At 51.5% G+C, this 12672-nt stretch overlaps 1 protein-coding gene and 1 non-coding gene across 13 annotated transcripts in view; one reads left to right on the top strand and one right to left on the bottom strand.

The window, feature by feature from the left end:
• Positions 1-1396: 1396 nt before the first annotated feature.
• TRNAA-AGC lies at positions 1397-1469 on the bottom strand. Its single transcript has one exon. It is a non-coding gene; the product is annotated as a tRNA-Ala (tRNA).
• Positions 1470-1912: 443 nt separating this feature from the next.
• PPP6R3 (protein phosphatase 6 regulatory subunit 3) overlaps positions 1913-12672 on the top strand; it is a 141962-nt gene continuing 131202 nt past the window's right edge. For 7 of the 12 annotated variants that reach the window (XM_044260044.1, XM_044260042.1, XM_044260041.1 and 4 more), the window contains exon 1: positions 1914-2018. The gene's annotated coding sequence lies outside the window, so the exon portion shown is untranslated. Of the gene's footprint in view, positions 2019-12672 lie in introns of all 12 variants that reach the window. The other 5 variants (XM_044260033.1, XM_044260043.1, XM_044260038.1 and 2 more) reach the window with 1 other exon arrangement.

The raw sequence follows: 12672 nt of genomic DNA, 5'->3' as shown, positions 1-12672 counted from the left end.
AGTCTTTCTAGAGAGTCTGCCTCAGGCTCTGCTGCAGCGGTGAGCTGGGGGAGGGGCACGTCCGCTCCAGAGGCCCAGCTTCCAACGCACTGGGGTTGACCCAGCTCCATTAGGTCTCATTCTGCTGTTTGGCCCGGGGACTCAGAGAGCCTGAGCCGGTGAGATGGAGGGAGCTCAGGCCCGCTGGGGCTCATACAGAGAATGGAGGTGCGGGTACAAAAAGATGCTGAGCACAGGGGAGGCAAGCAGGTGGCCAGCTCCACTGGTCCTGCTCTGCCTACTCCCAGGGCCCAAGCTCTGTCACTTTTCTCAGGAAGCAGCTTGGGGAAGCTGCAAGGCAACCATGCCCTGCCTTCCTTGAGCTGGAGTGGCCATCTCTGACCAAGCCAGCCCCCTGGAGGGAGCTGCCTTAAAGAGGTCAAGACACCACCAACCTCCCTGCACGGAGCCCCCACGATGACTCCAGGCCTGGAGGCCAAGGGCAATCCTCTGGGCCTTGAGGGTTTTGGTTTCTCCTGGGCATGGCGGCACCGTCCCCAAAGCCCCGCACCATGCAGCCATCGCCACTCCCTGACCTGTCCGTCTCTCGCCACAACCCAACCACCCCTGCCTCCCCAGGGTTCCCAAGCTCGGTCTTGGCGTCTCTGGTCTCCCTCCCTGCCACCCGGACCCAGCAGCCACGGCTCTGTCCTCCCTGGACAAAATGCCGCCTGCCCAGGAGGGCCCCCCCAACTCTGCGGCCTGCGTTACTTCCAGGGGTGTCTGACCGCCCCCCGCAGACCGTCCGAGCCAGGACTCTGCTCCCCACGCACCCGCGCGGGCGGACACAGACCAAGTGCTCAGCGCAGCGCGGCCCACGAGCGGCCGGCACCCCCGGGGGGACCCGCAGCGCCGCGCCTCCCCGAGCGCACGCGCACTCGCGGGCCGCGTCCCGCCGAACCCGGGCTGGTTCCACGGGACCCGCACCCGCCTGCGCCTCAGCCTCGCGGCCAACTTCCGCCCTCGGGACTCGCGACTGCGCTTCGCTTCAACTCAGAGGCCAGACGGGTTTCTGGAGAGTAAGTGCCCGGGATGGGCCAAGGTGCGCTACTCCTCTGGGTCCCGGCCCGGCCCTCCCGGGGAGGCCGGCAGGGCATGGCGGGCCCTGGGCGAGCATTTCGGAAGAGGCTCCGGTGTAAATGCTTCTGGAACACAAAAGGGACGCCTATGGCCGCGCACTCTCCCCCCCCCCGCCCCCGCGGGGACGGACGCGCCGCCCGGGGAGCCGCCCCCTGACCCGGCCCCCACTCCGGACACATAGTGGTCCCCACCTCGACCCCCAACTTCTGGCACAACTACCACCTGCGGGTGAAGGAACCGGCTCAGGCGACCCCGGCCCCCCTATAAAATGCAGCTGTGGAGAATGCGGGCATCGATCCCGCTACCTCTCACATGCTAAGCGAGCGCTCTACCACTTGAGCTAATTCCCCAGCTCGAGCCGCCTTTGGCAGCCGGAATGTACTGTGGCTCACGTCATCGCGGGTCTCCTCCGCTCCACCACCAGGATTGGCTTGGCTCCCTTTGGTTTTAAAAGCATTGGCTTTCGGATTGGTGGTCCCAAGCGTCCGTCAAACGGAGGCCCTGCTGTTGCTACGGCGTAGGGGGAACCAGCCAGGTCTCTCCGGGTTTCTGATTTGTTTCTCCACACTCCGGGGTCCTAGAGGTTCCGGATCCGTCTAGTCCATGGGAAAAGAACGCTCCCCTCGCGCTTGACTGACGGGGCCTGTGAGCCAATCGGAGTGGGCGCAATCTGACCGCTGGGCGACCCAATAGGTTGCAGGGGGCGGGAGAGGAAGGCCAATGAGCACGGGCCTGGGGGCGGAGATAGAGCCGCGATTGGCTGCCAGGCGGCCGGAGGGAGGGCGGGGGGAACTCAAGGCCTGCTTGATACGTCCGCCATTTTGGGCGCTTCGCTGATGGTGTCGGTGAGCGCGTTTCCCGCCTGAGCGCAACTAGCGGCGGGTCGCGGGCGCCTCCAGGTAATGGGGGTGGGGGGGCGGCGGAGCGGGCCGCGGCGCAGGGCGCGCGGGGCGCGCGGCGCGCGGGCGGCGGCGACCAGACCCCTCCGCCCGGCCTCGGCGGCGCGGGGAGGGAGCGTCCCGGCCCCCTCCCCTCCCCCCCGGAATTCGCCGCTCGGCGGCCGGGGAGGCGCGGCGCCGGGGCTCCCCGGGCCGTCCCCGCCCGCGCCTGTCAGCCGCCTGCCCGCGCGCCGCGGGTCGCGGGGGGCTTCGCCGGGCCGGGCGCCGGAGCGGGCCGCGGGCCGGCGGCGAACTTTGCGCCCGGGTTGACGTCCGCGGCCTTGCGCGGCGGCGGCGGCGGCGGGCGGGGCGCGCCCCTAACCCGGACGGGCCCCGCTCCCCCGCGGCCGCGCCGCCCGCCCCGAGCGCCGCCCGCCCGGCAGAACTTCCCCCGGGCGCGGGCCGGGGAGCGTGTCAAGTTGGGGCGGCAGCTCGCCGTGGACTGGCGAAGGCCATTGTTGGGACTCCGTCTGCGGAAACAAGTTCTGTGGGTTTGTGGTCTGCGGCCGCGGAGTCATCGGCGAGCGCGGAGCCCGGCTCGGAGTGTTTAAATGGCCTTGCGAGCGGCGCCTGAACTCCGGGGCTGTGACACGAACGGAGCCTTGGTCTCGAACGCGTCCCTGGCGAGTATAAGCAAGGGGGGTGGTCCTTGCCGCGGCTGGGAGGACCTCCCTCTTAAAGAAGCCCGTTGGCGGCCAAGTTGGAGGGTTTCCTGCTCGGTCCTGCGCGCCCTCGTCGCAACCGGGACTTGCGTTGGGGATGCGCGGACTGAGTCCTCGGACGTGTCCGTGTGTCCTGACGTTTCCGCCTCGGGCTCCGTGCGGTTTTCCCGGTGCTTCACGTTTTCTCCGCGGGTCGGCCGGAGCTTTGTTTATGTTCTGCCTTTGTGGGAGGGGCGCTTGGCGATCGTTTTCCTTCCGTCCCACAGCACTTGTTACTGTGGATATTGTCCCACCGTGTAACAATGTGAAGTTTACTTTGATTGTGCCCTCAAGGTCATGGGGCAGGTGGGCAGCAAGTGGGGAAGGGACTCCGGATGTCCAGCCACCGGCGTGAATGGCTCCTAAGCGGTGGTGGTGTTTCCGCTTTCTCTCCTGCGAAGTCAGAGTGCCTGGATTCAGGTCTTGGCTTCAGCACTCTCCAGCTCTGTGACCTTGGGCAAGTTACTACACTTCCCTGCCTTCCCTGTAGTGTGACAGTGATAACAATGACTGCCTCGTAAGTGTGTCGGGAGTGAATGGGCTGGAGGCCGTGTCTGGCACATAGGATCAGCTCAGTGCAATTCGTGGCTGTTATTACTAATTTAAAAATTTGATTTCTAAACGTTTAGATTACTGTTTGGAAGTCAAATGAGTGTTGAGGTGACTTGGTGGCTGTCTTTAGAACGCCGTGTGTGTTTACAGTTCTGCTGAGAAAATGAACTGGAAGTTATTTTTTCAGGAGAGGGGTGGTTGAAGATTCGTTAAATTTCACACATTTCGGGGAGCAGTGCGTTAGTGGTGGTACCTCAGAATGTTCCTCTAAGAAGCGGTTAAATAAAGAAAAGCTCATTAAGAGCTGGGGTCAGATTCTGTTCCTACTTCCCTTGGGCTGCTAGATGATTGTTACTGGTACCAGCTCTAAGGTTTCTCCGTGTACTCCTGGGTTAGGGTTCTTGAGGTTTGGAAGGTTGGTGTGTATTGAGACGCACTTCAGTGAACCCAGCTTGGGAGATAGCTGTTGTCCTGCATGGACACTTTGGAAGCTGTTGCCTTTCAGTGTGTCTGATTGGGGAGTCTAGAATATCTAACAAAATGCCGTCCACTCAGTCACACATACTCACAGTCTTTAATTCCTGCCCTGTGCTCTTTGCCCTGGTACTTGAAACCGTGCTTGCCTGTCCCTTGGTATTACTGCTTGGGACCTGCCTGGCTTTAATTGCACTGGGGAAATGTTTTTACACAGTTTTAAGTAGAGGGGAGCGCCTTGCGGTGTAACTTAAGGAGAGGAAGAAGATTGGGGTAAGAAAACTTTAGCTTTTGTATATAGCAGGACAAAACAGAAACTTGTTAGTTTGAATTAACTGCTTGAGAATCAGACCATAGCTGGATGGAAAATGAATGGTAGTAAAATTAAGATTTGACAGGGTGAGGTTCACTTCAGGATAATTTTAGTATGGATTTGGTACAAAGGTAATGGGCTTATTACAGGCAAAAACCACCCTTCCCCCCAGTTTGTATTTAAATTCCAGTTAGTTACCATATAAGAATCTCTTCCTTAAAACAGCATTTGTCAGGATTGGTGGTTAGTTTATTTCTATCATGAACTTGTGTCTTGCAGTTTTATATTTTGTGTATTTGAGAGGCAGCATGAGTGTATATTGGTCTAAAATTCTACAGTGTTTTAATACTCCTATGAGTACATGACAGTGAAGTTCTTCTAATCATCTGCTCACCTGAAACTCAGCATTGAGTCTGTTTCATAAAAAGCACAAGAAGCTATGGTTTGGTCCTCATAAGTCAAGACCTGAGCCCCTATGTGGGCTGAGTAGCTTATTAGCTATTTTTCTTAGGTGAGTTGGACTGAAAAAAAATGGGCCTGGGCTCTTGGCTTATTTTTCTTTTCTTTTTCTTCTTTTTAAAGCTTTTGTTCATTTATTTGACAGACAGAAATCACAAGTAGGCAGAGAGGCAGGCAGCGGTGGGGGGGGGGCAGGCTCCCCGCTGAGCAGAGAGCCCACTGCAGGGCTGGATCCCAGGACCCTGGGATCATGACCTGAGCTGAAGGCAGAGGCTTAACCCACTCCACTGAGCCACCCAGGCGCCCTCTTTTTTTTTTTTTTTTTTTTTTTAAAGATTTTATTTATTTATTTGACAGAGGGAGAGAAAGAGTGCAAAAGCAGGGGGAGCAGCAGAGGGAGAGGGAGAAGCAGGCTCTCTGCTGAGCAGGGAGCCTGACATGGGGCTCCATTCCAGGTCGCTGGGATCATGACCAGAGCCCAAGGCAGCTGATTAATCGACTGAGCCACCCAGGAGTCCCTGGGCTCTTGGCTTTAAGCAGCTTTCTTACTTTCTTTTTTTCTCCTCAAGAGAACCTCAAGTAATTTTTTTAAAAAATTTTTTAATTTACTCTAGGTAAATGTTTCTCAATTGGGGGGTGATTTGCCTTCAAAGAAACATTTGGCAATGTGTGGAGACTTTTTTGCTTGTCATAGCTGTGTAAGGGTGGGAATGCGCACCCTGGCTTCTAGAGAGGGTGGAGACCAGGGATGCTGCTGAGCATCCTGGAATGCACAGGACAGCGTCCTAAAATTATCCAGTCCCAAATACTAATAGTGCAGAAATTGAGAAACCCCGTTCTAGGTGGTTGCTACACTGGCATGCATTAGAATCGTTCAGGACATCTTTTAAGACCATGGATGGTAGACCCTCACCTCTGGAAATCTGTGGTAGTGTTGAGAATATATTTTTAGAAAGCTACCCAGGTAGGGGCACCTGGGTGGCTCAGTGGGTTAAAGCCTCTGCCTTTGGCTCAGGTCATGATCCCAAGGTCCTGGGATCGAGTCCCACATCGGGCTCTCTGCTCAGCAGGGAGCCTGCTTCCCTTCCTCTCTCTCTGCCTGCCTCTCTGCCTACTTGTGATCTCTCTCTGTCAAATAAATAAATAAAATCTTTAAAAAAAAAAAAAAAAAGAAAGAAAGCTACCCAGGTGATACTGAAGTGCAGCCAGGTTTTGGAACCCCTGTTCAAGACCATGGTTATTAGTGACTTCCTGTGGGTCGAGGAATCCTTTAGGTGATGTGAGCTCTGTGTCTGTGGTCCCTAGATGTAGTGGGGAGAGACTGTGTACATACATTATTCCAAGGTTCCTGAAGACTGAACTTTAAAAGAAATTTTAAATGAATTGATTTGTAATATAATTTGGAAACTTTTTTTGCCTTTACCTGGTAAAACACATTACCATAGTGTGCTGAAACTTCGCACTCTTGGGTGTTTAGGGTTGGTAGCTCCTACGTTTAATAACTTTATACTGTTACTTTTGAGTTTTATATCCTTTGCTGTCATCCCGTGAGTGAGTCAGCGGTCAGTTATCGTTTTCAATGCCAGCGTCATCATCTTTTTTTCCCTTTGTAATGAAGACCTATTTCCAGAGAGTTAGCCTTGGATCCGTTTGCAAGTTCTGCCTTTTGAAGGTGAGACAGGCGTACTCCATGCTTCACATGTCACACAGTGACCCTTGCCTGCTTGTAAAAGGGGGTTCCTCTGGGCCCTGGACTCTGGCCCAAATGGGTGAGTGTTTTTTCTTCCCTGGGGGAGGGAGGATGAGGTTCAGTAATAGAAGGGCAGAGGTCCTTTTCTCACACTTACCTAGAATTTAGATCATCTAGTTTACTGAGTGAAGGAATATTAGTTTAAAAATGATACACATTTCCAGCAACTGAATGTTAGGATCTGGATATATAAAAGGAGAAGACTGTGGAGGCACTTTCTAATCTTTCATCCTGAAAATCAGCTTATGGCTGTTGTTGAGAATGACAAGTGACCCCCACCCCCAGCTTCTTCTAATCTTCATTTATTTGATCCTCAAATATAGTAATTGAATCCTTACTCTTCAGGAGCTGTATTAGGGACTCACCCATGAACAGGCACTTAAGGACTTGCAGTCTAGAGGGAGAGGTAGCAGTTATAAAAGGGGTGTAGTTTTGGCTGGGAGGCCAGGTACCAAAGCTTGTTAGAATTGTATATGGTGGGACGCCTGGGTGGCTCAGTGGGTTAAGCCGCTGCCTTCGGCTCGGGTCGTGATTTCAGGGTCCTGGGATCGAGTCCCGCATCGGGCTCTCTGCTCAGCGGGGAGCCTGCTTCCTCCTCTCTCTCTCTCTGCCTGCTTCTCTGCCTACTTGTGATCTGTCTCTGTCAAATAAATAAATAAAATCTTAAAAAAAAAAAAAAAGAATTGTATATGGTATAAGTAGGCTCCTTAGGGAGACTCTCCAGGCCTGGGAGGAAAGAGTTTAGGTTTGCTCCTTTGCTGGTTGAATTTGCCAGAAGTCTCTTGCCAAACAATAAAGTAGTTACTTAATTAAGTAGTTACTTAATACACACAAGTTTGTTTCTTGTGTGTATTAAGCGGTTGCTTTGACTTGCCCCCTTGGTTTGGTGTGTTTTAGAAAGCAGTGTCATTGCTCCTGTGCCGGTGAAGCTGTGTTGTCAATGACAAATGGGATTGGCCTGTAGTGTTCCTTGCTCCGTAGATGTTGGTTGTCAGTCAGTCAGACTGGGAACACTGACGGGTTCTATACTGTCAGATGCTCGATAGAAGTTCGTGTCAGATGTCTTGACATCCTTGAAATTGATTGTGCCACTGGTGGGGATGGACCTAGGTGGACTGGAGATTTGTGTTTTTTTGGCCATGACTTTGGCTTAGATTTAGTTGCCACAGAAGCCCCTTTTCTTCCTCTCTCCCTCCGTATTTATTTTTTTACTTGGAGAAGGGAGATAGTGACTAGTTGGATCAATACCCAGTTTGTTTCAGGGTTTGAATGATTATGCACTGACTTCTGGATACCAGGTAGATCAGCTAGTGAAGAAGCAAGTAAAAGGAAAGGGAACCTTGGCAGTAGTTGAAAGGCTTCTCACCTTAACAGGGACATTTTCATGTCATGGACTTGGCAGAGATCTGAGTTTACTCTTAGCAGAGGTGTTTTACTGCTTGTCACTTAACAGCTGGCTAGCGTTGACCTGTTTTGTCAGTATTAGTGAGGACTACATAGTTGACTGTGAATTTATGCAAACGAAGTTTGATACGTCCTGAACATCTTTTTACTGATGGGAAGAAGCTCTGATTTTGTACTTCTTGGTGACTCTGGAGAAAACTAGGGTTGTATTTCTTCCAAAATTTCTTATAGTTTGACTGTATATTGACTTGGAATGGGTCGTGTGCCCCAGAGGTTGATTGCCATGAAATGTGATGACCTAAAGGAAAGATGGATTAAAGATTGTTATTTTGGGACATTAAAGAGAAGAACAAAAAGGCTGCAGAAATAGGAGTCTGACTGAATGTTAGATTTGGAGAAGGCTGTTTGGATTGCTGGTTGGAGTCTTGAGTTCCTATACTGGAATATAAATCTGAACAGCAGTGCTGGTGTCAGAGACCCACTTTGGCAAGAAGAGAAGGGAAAGTTTACGTGAGAAGGCGAGGCTCCCTGAAACCCTAATCAGGGCAAGTAAAGCAGGTATGTGACCTGCCCACTAAGCCATGCTCCGTGGTGGTCACGTATGGTTCATAGAGGTTGGCTGGGCCTTGGTGAGGTCTGGGCTCGTGGTCCATAGATGCGGGGCTCCATCCCAGGACCCTGAGGCAGTGGCTTAACCCACTGAGCCACCCAGGTGCCCCTCGGGGCTTCCTTTTTGAGAGTCATGGTTTTGGGGCTGGAACGGACCTGAGAGGTCATTGATTCTTAGAGAAAAATATAGGCCATGCTGGAGAAGCTGACAGTCTCGGTTTCCTGGCTGATTCCTTAGGGTCTTGGTGACCCTACTAGACCTCAGTTTCTAATGTCATTTATTTCAAGAGTGACATCAGTGACATCAGGGCGCCTGGGTGGCTCAGTGGGTTAAGCCGCTGCCTTCGGCTCAGGTCGTGATCTCGGGGTCCTGGGATCGAGTCCCGCGTTGGGCTCTCTGCTCAGCGGGGAGCCTGCTTCCTCCTCTCTGTCTCTGCCTGCCTCTCTGCCTACTTGTGATCTCTGTCTGTCAAATAAATAAATAAAAAATCTTAAAAAAAAAAAGAAAAAGAGTGACATCACACCTGGATCTCACGAGAGTTGAGATTAAATGCTTAACTTCTGAATTGTTTCTTTTTGGTGGTAGTTCTTCTGAGTTTTCTGTCATTGTAGTAGACAAGGGGATAGGGTCTCCAGTTTTCTTTTGTTGACCTGAAGATACACAGGGTTTCTGTTGCCTCTGGGCAGTGGGCTCGACACATCCGCCTTTGTTGCCTGCAAGCAAGACCCTGCCCCTTCTGATCACGGAATGCTCTTTCTGCTGTGGACCTCTCAACCTCAATTTATTACACCGTTACGTGGGTTCAGCAACTGTGCATTTGGCACCTATCATAGACATAGTATTGTATTTTATTATTTTTATTTTATTTTATTTTATTTTTTTGTATTTTATTATTTTTTAAAAAATTTTATTTATTTATTTGACAGAGATCACAAGTAGGCAGAGAGGCAGGCAGAGAGAGAGAGAGGGGGAAGCAGGCTCCCCACTGAGCAGAGAGCCCGATGCGGGGCTTGATTCCAGGACCCTGAGATCATGACCTGAGGGGAAGGCTGAGGCCTAACCCACTGAGCACCCCCCCAAGGGGGGGGGAGCCCCAAGACATAATATATATATATATATATATTTTTGTTTGTTTTGTTTTGTTTTTTTAAAGATTTTATTTACTTATTTGACAGACAGAGATCACAGGTAGGCAGAGAGGCAACCAGAGAGAGGGGAAGGGAAGCAGGCTCCCTGCTGAGCAGAGAGCCCGACGTGGGCCTCCATCCCAGGACCCTGGGATCATGACCTGAGCTGAAGGCTGAGGCTTTAACCCACTGAGCCACCCAGGTGCCCCAAGACATAATATTTTAAACTAAGGGAGTTTTCACAGATTAATACAGTTCTCTTTCCCCAGTTCAGAGTATATTGTGGAGGTCAAGAGTACATAAGAATCTAAAATAACTGGCCTTGAGTTCTGGTTCTCACACTCTTCCAGCTGTGTAATCCTAATACTGGATGACATCTTTGTTCCTTAGTTTCATTATCTATGACATCAGTATTAAATGTAAATTGATGAGCACAGTGCCTAGCACAGGACGGTGTTTTTATTACTATTATTGCTGTTACTAGTCTTCTTCCTAATAACAATAGAAGTAAGTTCAGAGATGACTCCAATGTAAGACACAGTGACCGTCCTAAAGAAGTGAAGTGGCACGTTGAGGGCACCTGGAGAATGTTGAGGCCTGACTAGTTGCTCTGAGGGGTCCTGGGTGATGGTGATGCAGGTTAAGAGAGGTTATGGAATTAGTGTTTGTATGCAGGCGGTTTCGTTCCCTATGTGGATCATATTATACATGCTTTACTGAGGGAAATGTGATTATAGTTTCTTACTTTGATGAGAGTAGAGATAATAAATTTGAGATTTTGCATTTTGCTTTCTAAAACAGTCTTTAAAATCTCTCTCTCTCTGGCACTTATGATGTTTTAAAGGTAACTCCATTTGCTCTAGAGTATCCTATGTTACATAGAACCATAGTTTTCAGTGTGCTGTGTTCTTGAAGAAAATTACATATGCCTTGAAGGAATCAAAGCATTTTAACAAATGATTGGGTCTTTTTTATGTTGCATTTAATTTCTTTATAGATTCCACATATACCCAGACAGCACTTTTTTCTTTAAAAGATATTATTTATTTATTTAAGAGAGAGACTAAGTATGAGCTGGCAGGTGGGAGGGGTGGCGGAGGTAGAGGGAGAAGCAGGGAGCCTGACACGGGGCTTGATCCCAGGTTCCCGAAATCATGATCTGAGCCAAAGACAGACGCTCAACCGACTGAGCCACCCAGGTGTGCCCCTGGACCACGCTTTTCTGTAGAGGGCCAGTTAGTAAATACGTTAGGCTTTGCAGGCTGTGTGATCTCTATAACTACTCATCCCTGTGATCTGGATATGAAAGCAGTCATAGACAACATATAAACAGATGAAGGTGGCTGTTGGGGCTCTGGGTATCTCAGTGGGTTAAGCCACTGACTCTTGCCTTTGATTCAGGTCGTGATCTCAGGGTTGTGAGATCAAGCTCCGCCTCAGGCTCCGCACTGCCTGGAGTCTACTTAAGATTCTCTCCCTCTGCCCCCCCCACCACACCTTTCTCTCTCCCTCTTTCCAGAAGAAAAAAGCAACCCGCAATACAGAAATTTAAAAAAAAAAAAAAAAAAAAAAAAAGAAGGTGGCTGCCTTCTAGTAAAATTTTATTTACAAAAATAGGGCGGAGCATACAAATATCAAATAACCAAATTGTACATTTCAAATGAATATGAAATTGTCAATTCTAAGTCAGTGGGAAAATACTAAAACTTCTGAAAAACAAGACCACACACACACGCAGGTAGTGGGCTGCATTTGGCCTGTTTTTCTCTAATCTAGTTTTCTATTTTAATTTTTAATGAGATCCTGTATTCAGAGAGTATATGGCTGCATGCGTACGTAGTAATGTTAAAACCAGCAGCTGTGTGCCCCAGACCAGCCTGAGAACGAGAACGAGAACGCGAACGCTGCCGCTGCCTCTGGCTGCAGGTCTTGCCCTGACCGCCTCTTCTTCCTCCTCCATCTCCCGAAGGCAAGCACTGCCCTGCACCTGTTTTCTTGCTTTCTGGTTTTGCCATATGTGATTGTGTCCTTTTATGATGTAACTTAATTCCCTGCAAGTCTTTAAACTCTACAGGTAGAATCATTTTACTCTATGACTTCCCCCTCCCTCACATTGTTTTTGAAATTCTTTATTCAAATGTTTGGGTCCTTAGTAGGTCTTAGGCACTAAGATACTTACCTTGGTGCTGGGTATGTCAGCAGGAGCAAAGCACACAAGTGGCTGCCCTCGTGGGGCTGACATTGCCGTGGGGGAAGGCCGCTAACAGGTCGGTGGAAGGTGAAGCCGTGACGGAGCAGGGAGAAGAGTGTAGCGGGGAGGTGGGCGGAAGGAGGCTGTGTGGAGGGAAGGTGGTCAGGGTGGGCCTCTGAACAGAAGGAGGAGGCGGAGGGAGCTGTGGCTGTGGCTGCGGGTGGGGGTGGGCTGGAAGTGTGGGAGGAGCCGGGCTGGCCCAGCCCTGCGGGAGATGCCAGGGACTGTGCCCGCTGTGTTGAAGGGACCTGGAGGGGCCGCTGGCTGGAGGGGGAGAGCCCGAGGGAGAGTGGCAGGAGATCATGTGCGGGGGCGGGGGGAGCGGTGGTCCTGGGGGGGCCAGTCACACAGGCCAGTGTTAGGATGTTCTTGTGCTCTCGGTGTGAGATGGGAAGTCACTGTTGATCAGAAGTGTGACATGAGACCTGACTTGTGTTTTCAGAAGGACCCCCTGAAGCTGTCAGGGTAGCTGTCCCTGTGCTGCCCCCGAGCCAGCAAGCAGCGATGGCTGCTCAGGCTGAGGGGGCACCGGGTGGCCCTGAGCGTGGTTGGGTTCTGGATGCATCTCGAAGGTGGAGCGGACAGGGTCTGGGGACAGATGGAATGTGGGCGTGGGAGCAGAGTGGAGGGTGGTACTGGGGGCTTCGCTCGCACTGGGAGTTGTCCGCTGTGAAGAGAGGGGTGACTGCGGGAGGGGCGGGTCGTGGACGTCACATGCAGAGTTGGGTTAAGTTGGACATGTGAAGTTCGTGGAGCTTTTGGAGACCAAGGAAGACACGTGCAGGGTGAGGGGTCTGGAGTTGAGGGGAGAGGTCTGGGCTGAAGCCAGAAGAGTCTGAGGCTTGTGTTCGGATGACACTTGAGCACCCTGAGGTGGGGTGGGGGCACTGAGGAGTGAGGACTGAGCAGGGGCTACCGGGAAGGGCCTCCTCTGAGGTGGAGGACGACCGGGCTCACGTGTGTGAAGCCAAGGA

The sequence above is a fragment of the Neovison vison genome, chromosome 7, assembly GCF_020171115.1.
Source record: "Neovison vison isolate M4711 chromosome 7, ASM_NN_V1, whole genome shotgun sequence".
Taxonomy (NCBI): Eukaryota; Metazoa; Chordata; class Mammalia; order Carnivora; family Mustelidae; genus Neogale; species Neogale vison.
This window is presented reverse-complemented; position numbering and strand designations above follow the sequence as displayed.